The sequence below is a fragment of the Conger conger genome, chromosome 4 (assembly GCF_963514075.1).
Source record: "Conger conger chromosome 4, fConCon1.1, whole genome shotgun sequence".
NCBI lineage: Eukaryota > Metazoa > Chordata > Actinopteri > Anguilliformes > Congridae > Conger > Conger conger.
Window position 1 is genome coordinate 16,897,637 of NC_083763.1, and position 12,813 is coordinate 16,910,449.

General features: G+C 42.6%; 1 long non-coding RNA gene across 1 annotated transcript; it reads right to left on the reverse strand.

Annotated features, from left to right (window-relative positions):
• Positions 1-948: 948 nt before the first annotated feature.
• Positions 949-4,611, reverse strand: LOC133127341 (uncharacterized). The gene is made up of 2 exons (XR_009708615.1): positions 1,956-4,611; positions 949-1,857 (listed from the first exon to the last, which is right to left on the reverse strand). It is a non-coding gene; the product is annotated as an uncharacterized LOC133127341 (long non-coding RNA).
• Between the last annotated feature and the right edge of the window lie 8,202 nt (positions 4,612-12,813).

Genomic DNA, 12,813 nt, shown 5'->3' on the forward strand with positions numbered 1-12,813 from the left:
ACGCTTTTAATCCAAAGCGACTTAAGTTCATAGGTTCTTCCACAAGTTAAAGCATCACATCCATAACTAGTAAAGTACACATTAAGTGTTGTTCTAAACATACAGTCATCATAAGTGCAATTTTTTTTTTCACTACAATGAAGTGTGATATTCAGATATTGCTAGACAAATGAGTGACGTACAAGTGACATCGTCAGAAACTAGACAAAAACATTAACTTGCCATACATACAAAGATTCTTCTCTTTTCTTTAAACTCCTCCACCAATCAGAACAATATCAGATTTTATGAGACGGGTGTGTGGGGGTTGGACCCAAAATGCATGACTCAGAAACAATCAGTAGATAAAGTCCCGTCAGGGCTTTATTCGCGACGAATCCCAGGAGTGGTCAACACAAGCAAAGTCCATACACGAAGATCCAGCCAAACAAACAGTAAACAAACAAAAAGCACGGTGCCGAGGGAAGAGGCAAACTCGTAGTCGGTAGGCATGCAGGGGGGTCCGGTAGCAGGAGAGCTGTCAGCGAGGCAGAAGTACAGGCGGACGGCAGGCAGGAGGCCACCGTTCATTCTTCTCAGTGGAGAAAGGAGGGGCCCGCAGGGCCCCCCCGCGCTTGATCTGAGGTTCGAATCCGACCCCGGCCAAATTGCCGAATTATGTGTTGCGTTGTGTATATTATAGAATTATATATTATTATATTATATTATATAGAATTCAAGGGCCAAATAGTATAAGAACTATTTCTGTACATGTATTGGCACTATATGTACACGTATAGGCGTTATATCATTCACTGCATTGGTACTATGCAGAATGTCAGAAATTCTAATTGTAAATGCACATAATTTGAATGTCCGAAATTGTAATGTGTAGAATTTTTAATGAACGGTCACTTCAAATGCAGAATGTCAGAAAATGTAACTTGTCAGAATAATGCAGAGAGACTATTGGCTTTCTGTGCATGTTTTATTCTTATACAACACATTGATTTCTGCAGCAGAAATTAATTATACAGAGATGTTGTAATTGTGAACATCAATGCAATGTATTAACTAACTGAAATAAAAAGACAAAATTTAAAAAGACAAAGTTTGCTTTTCACTGACTCTATTGATGACTTTTTTAGTTACTTTTGTTAGATAAAACAGCGATTGCAGTACACAATCCAAAACACATTTGGCAGGGATAATTGGCTTGGTACTGACTGACTGACTGCCTGCCTGCCTGCCTGTCTAGACAGTCAGTGATGTAGGAGAAGGAAGGACATTAAAAGCTTTGACTTGTATGCAGGAGAAGGAAGGAAATTGTTCTCACTTTCAAAGACTCAAATCAAGTATTGTTAAATTCAGAAACAAAAGACAAGCATTTCCTTTCACAAGCATTTCCTTAAATGATTGCAATACGCAATGATCCAAACATTGATGCACAAGCTGCTTCACTGTAATACAGTTGTGTTTTAAAAACGTACTTAATTATGCTGAACTTTAGACATAAAGTAACAGCACTATACAAAATGGGAAACATTGATGCACACCACTGGGAACTTTACTGTGTCCATATAAAAAAGCGTCCATTACAAATGCAGCCAAGGGCACACTTTTGACATTTCAATGTTCCCATTGCAGGACCGGCTTTTGTCTGGTGCTTCACCTCAGACCAGCAGTCCAAGGACTGCAGGCAATGTAGCTCTGAGGGTCTTCAGCACACGCAAGCCTCTACACCTCGCCAAGGTACCGGTCCAAGTAGAGGGCAGATCACAGGCAGATGTACTTCTCCTCACGCTGTCAGGGATGCGGGTACCCACCACGTCCTGCTGAAGCACAGCTCTCTCCCACGCCTTCTGCCTCCGGGAGTACCTGAGAGCGATAAACACCACATGTTAGCATGTCAGTCAGCAGAAAGTTACACATCACAGGATTACGGCATACAATTTCTGCATCGTGCCACCACTTACCACTGGGAGAGAGTGCGCTGGTTCAGCTCAAAGAGGCTGTGGCTTCAGCCCGTCCCTCCTCTTCTCCTCCGCCGGCGGTGGTGGGAGGTGGAGGCGGGGGGAGTGGTGGGAGGTGGAGGCGGGGGGAGTGGTGGGCGGTGGAGGCGGGGGGAGCGGGTGTGGGACCTCTACGACAGCAGGATCGCCTTTGCAGAGACGTACCAAAAAAATAAAAATAATTTTAAAACAAAAACCTATGTGTTTGTGTCAATCAAGCATTGAAATGAGATGCTTTTTTACTATGATTACAAGCAGCTCAGCCCAAATAAGTGCCATAGTTATTATGGTTGTCAGTGATGTACATTAGAAAGTGCATCTACAGTAATGCCATAAATTTGCCCAGTGCCAGTATACCAGGGGGTGCAGGAGAAGATGGGTGTGATCAAAAAGAAAGATGAGCCTAAGACAGGGAAATGCGAAAGTTGCAGTTACGCGCATGGTGAAAGCCACAGCTAGGCAGCGATGGATGGATGACAGGACAAAGGTACAAAGCATGCATAAACACATTGAATCTCTTACCCAAACCTACCATTCCTATTTCAAGGAGATCCTTCTTTCTCTGATAAATATTACAATGAAACAACAGTTAATTCAAATTGTATTATACCAAACTGACAATACTTTATAAAACACAGTCAAAATAAAGATGCAAACAAATCACAAGGTTTGAGAATATGGGAAGTTACATAAAGTATGCTTTAAATTGTGATATATTTTGTGATATGCCATTACTGACTGACAGTTGTCGTTTATGCCAAAACATTTCTTAAACATTTCGAAAGAAATTATTACACTGGGGAGTCAAAACATTACTCGTACTGTACACACCGATTCTACTGTATGGTTTCGGTTCGGTCGTTTAAAAGAAATTATTACACTGGGGAGTCAAAACATTACTCGTACTGTACACACCGATTCTACTGTATGGTTTCGGTTCGGTCTGTAGCTAGCTTGCCAAAGCAGCTATTCACCTGGCAAACAAACTAATATTACGTTTTATAATTAAAACGAAACGTGCGACATGCCAGCTTTGTCTTACGATATATTTCTAATGTAAAAATACATACATAATGTGTTTATACGCCCGGAAAGTTCATTCATTCTGTGTATTAACGTTAACGAGTTCGGTGCCGTTTAAGTCATACAAACGTATTAAACAGCCCGAAAAACGGCTCGAAAGCCAACCGGCTAGCCCGCTCTGACCAGCGCGAACACGAAAATATAAATCATTCTTCCGATTTTAATACAAATTTCATTAGAAAACGCATTGAAAGCTTACCTTTCACCGATGCGAGAGCAATGGCCGACGCGCCGATTTGAGTCAAAACGGAGGAAGAGCTACAATTGGCCGGCTAAACACGTGATGAAATTGGAACAAACACGTGACGAATTTGGAACAAATCCGCCCGTCCGATTGGCCGAGCAGCTTTGTCAAAGTTCGTCAAAGTTGGAAATTGGAACAAGGGACGGCCTGTGATTGGCTCCAATATTGGAACATATTGGAACATTGGAACAGAGAAGAACGCCGACTCTTAGGCGCAACATGAACACATAATTAGTTTGTTAGTTCCACCCAATCCTGATATAGCGTTAGTAGTTTTAGTAAATAGACAAATGGAAACAATTAGGGTGTGATTGACAGAAAGAGAGAGAGAGAGAGAAAAGGCGGAACGTAAGGTTTGCGGAAAGACATGTAAAAATGTTTAAACAGCAACCAGTCTACGTAACAATAAACATAAATAAAAACATAACACAAAACGAAACTAAGACGATAACCACTCAACATAACAAGGGAATATAATTGTAACGAAACATAACTAGACATGACGAGAAAATAAATCGTAACAAGAAATAAACTAAACAACATGACGAACCTAGACTAACATAATACATGATAAGACAATACGTGACTAAGACATTACATTACATTACATTATTGGCATTTGGCAGACGCTCTTATCCAGAGCGACGTACAACAAAGTGCATACCCATAACCAGGGATAAGTTCGCTGAAAGACGCTAGAGGGAAGTACAATTTCAACTGCTACCTGTACAACAAAGATAAGGACGAGGGCCTTTTTTTTTTTTTTTGAGAATAAAGAAACAAACAAACAGAGCAAAAGACAAAATTAATAAACATAAAACATGACAAAACAGACCTGAAACGTGACATTTTAATTATTGTCCTGTTCTGCCGAAGATTGCTTTCTGCTTTCTTTGCCTTCAGGTCATTACTTTGGTTTATTTCTTTTAGTTGTCTGAGCCAAGGTTGAAGGATCCGGGGACTGTTTCACAAAACTAGAGTTTCACTAAGCAGCTAACTCAGTAAACCCATAGCTGCCAACTCTCACGCTTTCGGCGTGAGACACACGCATTTGCATGTGCGTGTGAAAACAGGCAAATTCGTGTCTCACGCCGAAAGCGTGAGGGTTGACAGCTATGGTAAACCTGCTTTGTAATCAAACTTGAAGTTTCTTTTCACCAAACTGAAGTAGGCTAGTAATTTCCTACAGCCTCCAATCTGCCACCTTCTTCTATATTAGAGGTGCCAGACATACTTTGATTAGTGATATGCCAGGTGCTAGCATTAGCCCTAACGCTCGTAGAAATTAATGGAGGCGACAGTTAGAAAATGTTTCATTTGTTGTGAATGGTCACGCTATGGATTATGGGTATCTCTGGTGCAGCCCTGAATATGTAAAATATGTCACTTCCTGTATGCCGCTTCGGTTTTGGCGGGAAAGTCGGTCCCCTACGATAGCCTAGCACAGAGGCTGTGCTAATGCAGAGATATTCATGAGTAAGTTAAGTATAAATGTATTTGCTATTTCCTAAAAAGTGCCAATGATAAAATGTATCAAAAAGGAAATATATTTTTATATTTTTATATTTTTATATATAAATAAAATATCAAGGGTATAAGTCATATTATATCTTTAAAAGAATGATTTTCCAAATGTAACTAACAGGTCTTGAATGGCCAAGCATGACTACCCCCTATGGGTAGTATGGGTGAATGGAGCAGGTGAGGTGCTTCATCACAAGTTCCTCTTCAATTAAACAAGGATCATCAAATCTGGCCCTCAAATCCAAATACAATCCTGGTTTTCTTTTCTCCCAGGTAATTAATTGAACAAGTAGTTCTCCTGATTAGCCAGACTGTCATCAGACCTGATTCTCAGGTAAAGGGACGGTGAAAATCCAGCAGTTGTCAGCACTCAAGGCCTGTGATTTGATGATCCCTGATTTAGACTAATATAGAGACAGATATTAAATTCAAGTTAAATGTCATAACTGTTTATAATAAAGGAGCTTTATTTTTGGCACTGCAATTTTGAAAAGGATATTACAAGAACTTCTTTGAAAGACTTGTTTTCAGCCTTCCAGTTTTTGCATGTCATTCCCCTGCCGGTTGCTGGCAGGGTCAGGTTCAAGGTTTTGACTGTAGCCTGCACTGCGGCCCACAGGTCAGCCCCTTCCTACCTACAGGAAATAATTGAGCCCTACACGCCAGCTTAACCACTCCACTCTGCTGCAGCATGGTGACCTGCACTTCCTGCCATCTGTGTGAATGGTTCTTGCTCATTACATTACATTACATGACATTATTGGCATTTGGCAGACGCTATAACTGCTCCCAAAGGTCCTTTTCTCTAGCACAGACACCCACGCATCGACTGATGTTCACGTCTGAAGTTTTATTGTCTTCTTTCGTCGGCAAACACCGTGAAAAACGTGTGCGCCTTGTGACCAAACTCAAGGAGTAGTTACATTCACTTTCACACCCTCTCTTCTTTGCTCTTCGTTTCTCTTGCTTTTCATTTACAAAACAACCTTCCTTGTGCAGCTCCCAACAGTTCAAACACCTCTGCCGTTCTCGAATGTTCCGACCCATCCACAGTACTCCAATTAACGCAACTGACTCACGTGACCACAGTATGCTGTCTATGCCAAGGAACTTACACATTTGAACAGTAGGTGTCGCTACTACACAAGATCACAAGAAACTAAACCTTATATTTTCCAAACATTACAAACAAAATGATTGCACAACACCCATCACAATAATCATTCAATTCTCTCCATATTACTCTGCACTTTAAATAATCAGAAAGTCAGGGGACAGCTACACTGCCACCAAAATTACAAAGATTTATGTGAACAGATTGATTAAATCTTGTAATTTTACCATAAGCTGTCAATTAACCTTAACATAAACATTTAGACATCCATCTTTTGGTACTATTTTAATGATAGTTTAGGAACTATTCTCCACTAGAACCACTAGTTTTTGAACTGGACGCTCAAGAAAGGATGGTTGCGTCAGGCATTCACCTTTCTTTCCTAGGTTACTTTGCCCTACTTGGATTTTAACTTTTCTCACTAGACCATCATCATCTTCGCTTGTCTCAACGACTCTGGCTAGTTTCCACTGATTTCTAGGAACATTGTCCTCCTTGACATCTACTACATCCCCTACTTCTACATTTCTTCTGGGTGTATGCCACCGTTGTCTGAGGCTCACATTGGCCAGGTATTCTTTACGCCATCTGCTCCAGAATTGCTCTGTCAGGTATTGCACTCTCCGCCACCTTTTCCTGGCATACAAATCTTCTCTAACGAACTTTCCAGGAGGCGGAAGAGGCACAGAGGTCTTCATTGTGAGTAAATGGTTAGGTGTTAAAGGTTCAACACTCTTGGGGTCACTGATTGTGTTTGTGGTGAGCGGACGATTATTCACGATCGACATAGCCTCGTAGAAGAATGTTCTCAATGAGGTGTCATCTAGTCTTCCAGTAGCTTGTGCCAGGACAGAGCTCATCACGCTCCTTACGGTCCGTATTTGGCGCTCCCAAACACCTCCCATGTGGCTTGCGTCAGGAACATTCATAAGGAAGTCACATTGTTTTCTTGCAAGATAGGTAGAGATCCTCTCTTTGTCTAGTTCCCTAAGACCTTTCTCTAGCTCATTCCTTGCCCTGACGAAATTCGTCCCTTGGTCAGATCGGATCTGTCTTACCGCTCCTCTGATTGCTATGAAGCATCTCAAAGCATTTAAAAATGCGTCAGTCGTGAGATCCTCCAACATTTCTATGTGGATGGCTCTAGAGCTTAAACATGTGAATAACAGACCATATCGCTTGTATTCTTTCCGACCCTGTTTTGTGTAGAAGGGACCGAAGCAGTCAATTCCGGTGTATGAGAATGGGGGTGAGGGCTCTACTCGGTCAACAGGCAGGTCTGCCATACGTTGTTCTTCGATTGGTCTACGCACCTTTCTACAAGTGACACAAGATTTGATATGTTTGGCCACTACCTTGCTGGCACCTACTATCCAATATCCGCTGGCCCTGAGTTCGTTCAACGTTTGACCTCGGCCTTGGTGCTGAGTTTTCTTGTGACAGTGATCGAGTATGAGTTGTGTGACGATAGCTTCCTTAGGAAGGATCACTGGATGTTTCAACTCAAGTGATGCGGAAGATCTTCTCAACCGCCCTCCAACCCTGAGCAGACCATTTTCAAGGATGGGATCAAGTTGGTGTATCTTGTGGGTTTTTGGCAGTTTATCAGATTTGTGACTAAGCCATTTCAGCTCTTCCTCAAAGGCTTCTCTTTGTGCTGCCTTGATGAGCGCAAGAGCGGCTAGTCTTCTTTCCCCTACACTAATAGGCCCTGACCGGTCTTTATGTGCCAGTCTTTGAATCCGAGCGGTAACGTTGAGGGCTGTATTCCAATCTGAGAATCTTGACAACCTTTCGAGGAAGCTGTCTGTTTCAGAGGCTTCTGTTTTCAGGACTTTTACCTCTGGGTCCCCTACAAGAAGCTCTGGGGATTTTTGGTTCGTGACAATCTCTCGTTCCCATTAGAACTTAGGTCCTATGAGCCAATTTGAATCCATGAGCTCTGCCACCGTGAGACCCCTAGATGCATGGTCTGCAGGATTTTGACTTGTTTTGACGTAGAACCATTGACTTGGATCTGTTGTCTCTCTGATTCTCTGGACACGGTTAGCGACAAACACATGAAAGCGCCGGGCTTCGTTCTTGATATACCCGAGCACTACCTGTGAATCTGTCCAGAAAAACTCCCGATCTATTTTCAGTTCGAGCTCTTCTCTAAGAGTGTTGCTTACCGCAGCGGAGACTGTAGCTGCAGTGAGCTTGAGGCGTGGTATGGTGACAACATTTATGGGTGCCACTCTAGCCTTGCCCATGACCAGTGCACAATGCACTTGTTCATCAGCAACAATCCTGATGTATGAGCATTGCCCATAACCGTTATTGCTAGCATCTGAGAAATGATGCAGCTCAATGTTTTGGAATGTGCCAAGGTTCTTAGGAATGAAGCATCTTGGTATTTTGATTTTATGTAGATTCTCCAAGTCATGGAGCCATGTGTCCCATTTTGGCTGTAGTTCAGGAGGGAGAGGATCATTCCCACTAACTCCCCGCTTGTACATCTCTTGAAGCAGTCTTTTCCCATTCAAGATGTAGGGAGAGAGAAATCCTAATGGGTCGTACACGCTGGGGATTCCTCGTCGTGTGGCTGCCTTTTCATTAAGGATAACATTGAATGAGAACGCATCTGTCTCTATGTTCCACTTTACCCCCAGTACACTCTGCATTGGAAGCTTGTTGTAGTTCAGATCTACATCCTTCACAACGCTGGCACATTCACTCTCTGGAATCGCATCCAAGACTTCTCTGCTGTTGGACACAAATTTGTTCCCTTCGCACACATTTTTTGTGCTTCTTTGACTAGCTGCTTGGCTTTCTCGACTGTTTCTACGCTGATAAGCCCATCATCCACGTAGAAATTCTTTCGAATGAAGCTCGCTGCCAGTGGGTAGTCCCTTTCATATTTACTGGCCAGATATTTCATGCCATGCACATCCTGGAGAGGATGCGGCTCCAAAGATGTGCACTCGCATGCAATATTCCTTGGGCTCTATTTCTGTGTTCCCATTTTCCCACCACAGGAACCTCATGAAATCCCTATCTTCTGGGCTAACATGGAAGTGGTGAAACATCTTTTCCACATTGCAAATGATTGCAATTTGGTGCTCACGAAATCTACACAGCACCCCAGTCAGAGCATTAGTTAAGTCAGGTCCTGTGAGTAGGTGATCATTTAGAGAGGTGTCAAGGTATCTGGCGGAGCAGTCAAATACGACTCTGATTTTTTCTGGCTTCCTAGGATGGTACACCCCGTGGTGTGGAATGTACCATGTATTGCCCTCTTTCGGTGAGATCTTTACTTCTTCTGCCTCACCATCTTTGAAGACACTGTTGATGAATTTCACATAGTCCTCTTTGTACTTGGGACTTTTCTCTAGTTTTCTTTTGAGGTGTTTCAATCAGGCTATAGCGAGCTGCTTGTTGTTCGGAAGTTGTGGACGCTCTCTGAAGGGCAGGGGCATTTCCAGATGTCCTTCCTCATTGTGTTGAACTTTCCCATTCAGTAGCTGTAGAAACTGAATATCTTCTTGGGATATGTTCCTTTCTCTTGGGTTTGTGTCCAGAAAATCTGTTTCTAATGCCTTAATCACAGAGGCAGGTGTAATAGGCGGAAGCTCTTTCACAGAGACACGATGGCAAAACCCTGTGACATGCCTTGAACTAGTACGAGGTGTTTTGGATCCCACTATACTCCAGCCTAAATCAGTCTTGACTGCGTATGGATCATACTCTTCCCCTGATATCACCTGTTTTGGTTTCAGGGCCCTTGCGCAATCATAGCCAATTAGGAGTCCTACAGGACAGTTCAATAGATCTGGCATCTCTTCTGTTATCCTGCGAAGGTGGCTCCACTCTTTCGCTGTTTCACAAGTGGGAATGCTATTTTGATCCAGTGGGATGTATTCTCGAGTGTACACTGGTGGTAACTCAATGCACTCTTGTGAAAGGTACCCTCTCACTTTTAGTCCCACCACTCTTTGACAGTTGACTATTGAACCCCTGTCAGTCATTGTTGACAACTTCAATTTTACAGGTTCTGTGTCTGCTTGCATTTTTCTACACACTTCTTGGTCAATAAATGTATTACTGCTCTGTGTGTCCAGTAATGCATACACCAAGGTTTCTGGGCTGTTTTTTGTTGCACAAGAGAGCCACACCGGAACAATCATTGAAGTACGATCACTGTTGTCCACTCTCACGCTGAGAGTGGAAGCTCTTTCCTCAGTTGGTGGTGCTGCTGATATAGCTTCCCTTCATCCAGTGCTTTAGTGACATACCGGTTCCATCTGGTTGTTGCCCAGTCAGGAAGTTTCTGTAGTAGCTTTTGATTTTCTTCACAATCATCTAAAATCTTTAGACCTTGTACATGGGGCATTGCATTCTTGCAGGAGATGAGGAAATCACTAAACTCCCTTTGTTTAATAGATTCTCTTGGACCAATTTTTGGCCAGCTACTCAGCTTTCCCCGGAATGCTCTTTGGACTACGAAAGAATGGCCATACCGTTTGTTCAGGGCATCCCAAGCCTGTGTGTACGCTTCCTCATCACTTCTATAAAATGTTCCTTCTAACACACAAAGTGCTTCCCCACCTATGTATTTTTTCAAATAGAACAGTCTATGCGCTGGGTTTGTACAGCTTGTTTTGATTAAAGCTTTGAAACAGGTGCTCCATTCAGTGTATTTAAGTGGGTCGCCAGTGAACATGAATGGCTCTGGTGCTGGAAGTCTAGTCATTGCCAGGGATTCTTTTAATGCTTCAACCAGTGAGGTGTCATTTGCCTTTGGCTCTGGTTTGCTTCCGAAGCAAGGAGGGACTGGAGCACTTTGGGGACCTTGGGTGCATGGAGTGCTGCTATGCTGCATCGGAAGCTGATTTGGAGGCAAAGTGATTTTTACTTCAGTATTTCCTATTTCAGCATTCAATTTTGATTCCTCTTCAACATACACGTTGTATTCAGCCTCTATGGCTTCAAGGTCCCTTTGATCTTCCAGCATTTTTAACCTCTCTTGCTGGGCTAGCACCTCCTTCTTCTGGGTGGAGATTTCTCTTTCCCTGTTTAATTCAGCACGTTTTGATGCCAAACGTGCCGCTACTTCTGTCTTCTTTACTGACACATAGCTTCTTTGCTGACTACTCTGTCCAGCTCTTGACACAGTTGATCCATAAACTGACGTAGCATCTTCTCTTTGGAGTAACTGGCGGAGCTCCTCTTTAGCAGCCACTGCATCAAACTCCTTGCTACCAGCTTCTGTGTAACGCCTTTTCAGAAGTGCAGTTATTTCAGTAGTAACTGAGGTGCAGATATCCATTTTCCTTCTTATATCTTGGGATGGGATAGTCAGTGCACGCAAAGACTCATATACTTGTTTTAGTTCTGACTCATAATTTTCTACAGCTATGATCATTTCACTTCACTCAGTTTTAGCGTGTTCTTCTTTAAGTTTAGATCTTATTAACTGAACCTCTGCTTTGAAGTTTACATATGTCAGCATAAACTTTCTTTCCTTTTTTGTTATCTCTTCCTTTTTGAACTTCCTTTTTCTGTTGGGCGTCTCACCCTTTCTGATCGCCTCACCTCTTGTTCAACCTGAGATGATGACTTCGGGAGCCCTACTCTTTGTACTTCTGCATAAATTTCACCTATGCGGTCTTCTATTTTTTGTTTTTCTGTTTCTTCCATTTCAGTTTCTAATTTCTCCTCCAATTGTGCCTTCTCATCTTCTAGAGACAGAATTATTTGCTCTAGTGCACCAGTTTCTGAGGCTGGCCTATTTTGTAACATTTTTATTTTTTTATTTTTTTTTGATTAACTACTTTGAAACAATACTAGTGAAATAATAATGATGAAAAGCAAACAGGGAAATACACACTATCAATTATTAAACAGGCTACACACATTCAATCAACTTACAAAATTATCAAAATGCAATTTTCATTTTCTGCAAGAAATATTATTATATCAACTAAGAAAGAACACTATTTCCAAACTTAGAAGAAACAGTCTGACCTGGTATCCCAAAGGTGACTTATTGCTATGTTATTGTCCAAAGGAGTCACAACGTTGCCACCTTGTGGCTGTCCTTGGCAGCTGCAGCACCGTCGTCTTATTGCACTTTGGTTCCACCTCCGCGCTGGATTTGGGCGATTGTAGCTCCCGATATCACGTCAAAGAATGGTGGGATATGCAGGCAGATCTTCCACGTGGAGTACGATGATGGAGACTTTGAAGGGACGCACGCAGGCCTTGCTCTATCTTTGCAGGAACGCTGGCGAATCTCGTCACTCCGATGGCTACGTTTTTCACTATAACTGCTCCCAAAGGTCCATTTCTCTAGCACAGACACCCACGCATCGACTGATGTTCACGTCTGAAGTTTTATTGTCTTCTTTCGTCGGCAAACACCGTGAAAAACGTGTGCGCCTTGTGACCAAACTCAAGGAGTAGTTACATTCACTTTCACACCCTCTCTTCTTTGCTCTTCGTTTCTCTTGCTTTTCATTTACAAAACAACCTTCCTATCAGGGTGGGGTTGGAGCGGAGGACCAAGTGCGACTAAATAATACCCCTCCTAGATCCCAGGGGCAGTGTACAGGGATAAGTGGGACAAAAAATGAGAATAACTCCCGTAACAGGGGGGAGAACAAAAACAAACCCGAAGGCGATTCTTAATAGGGAAAACAGAAAAGGAGCCCAAAATGGCTGAAGAAAATAAAACGACCCTTTGAGAACAGGGCGAGTGTACCGACCAGTAACTGTGCCGAATAACGAGCACAGAGAGTGCCCAATCAGGGGCAATGAAATAAAAATACAACCTAGCCAAAAACAGCGTAGGCTAAACAAAAACCATGAGGCGCAGC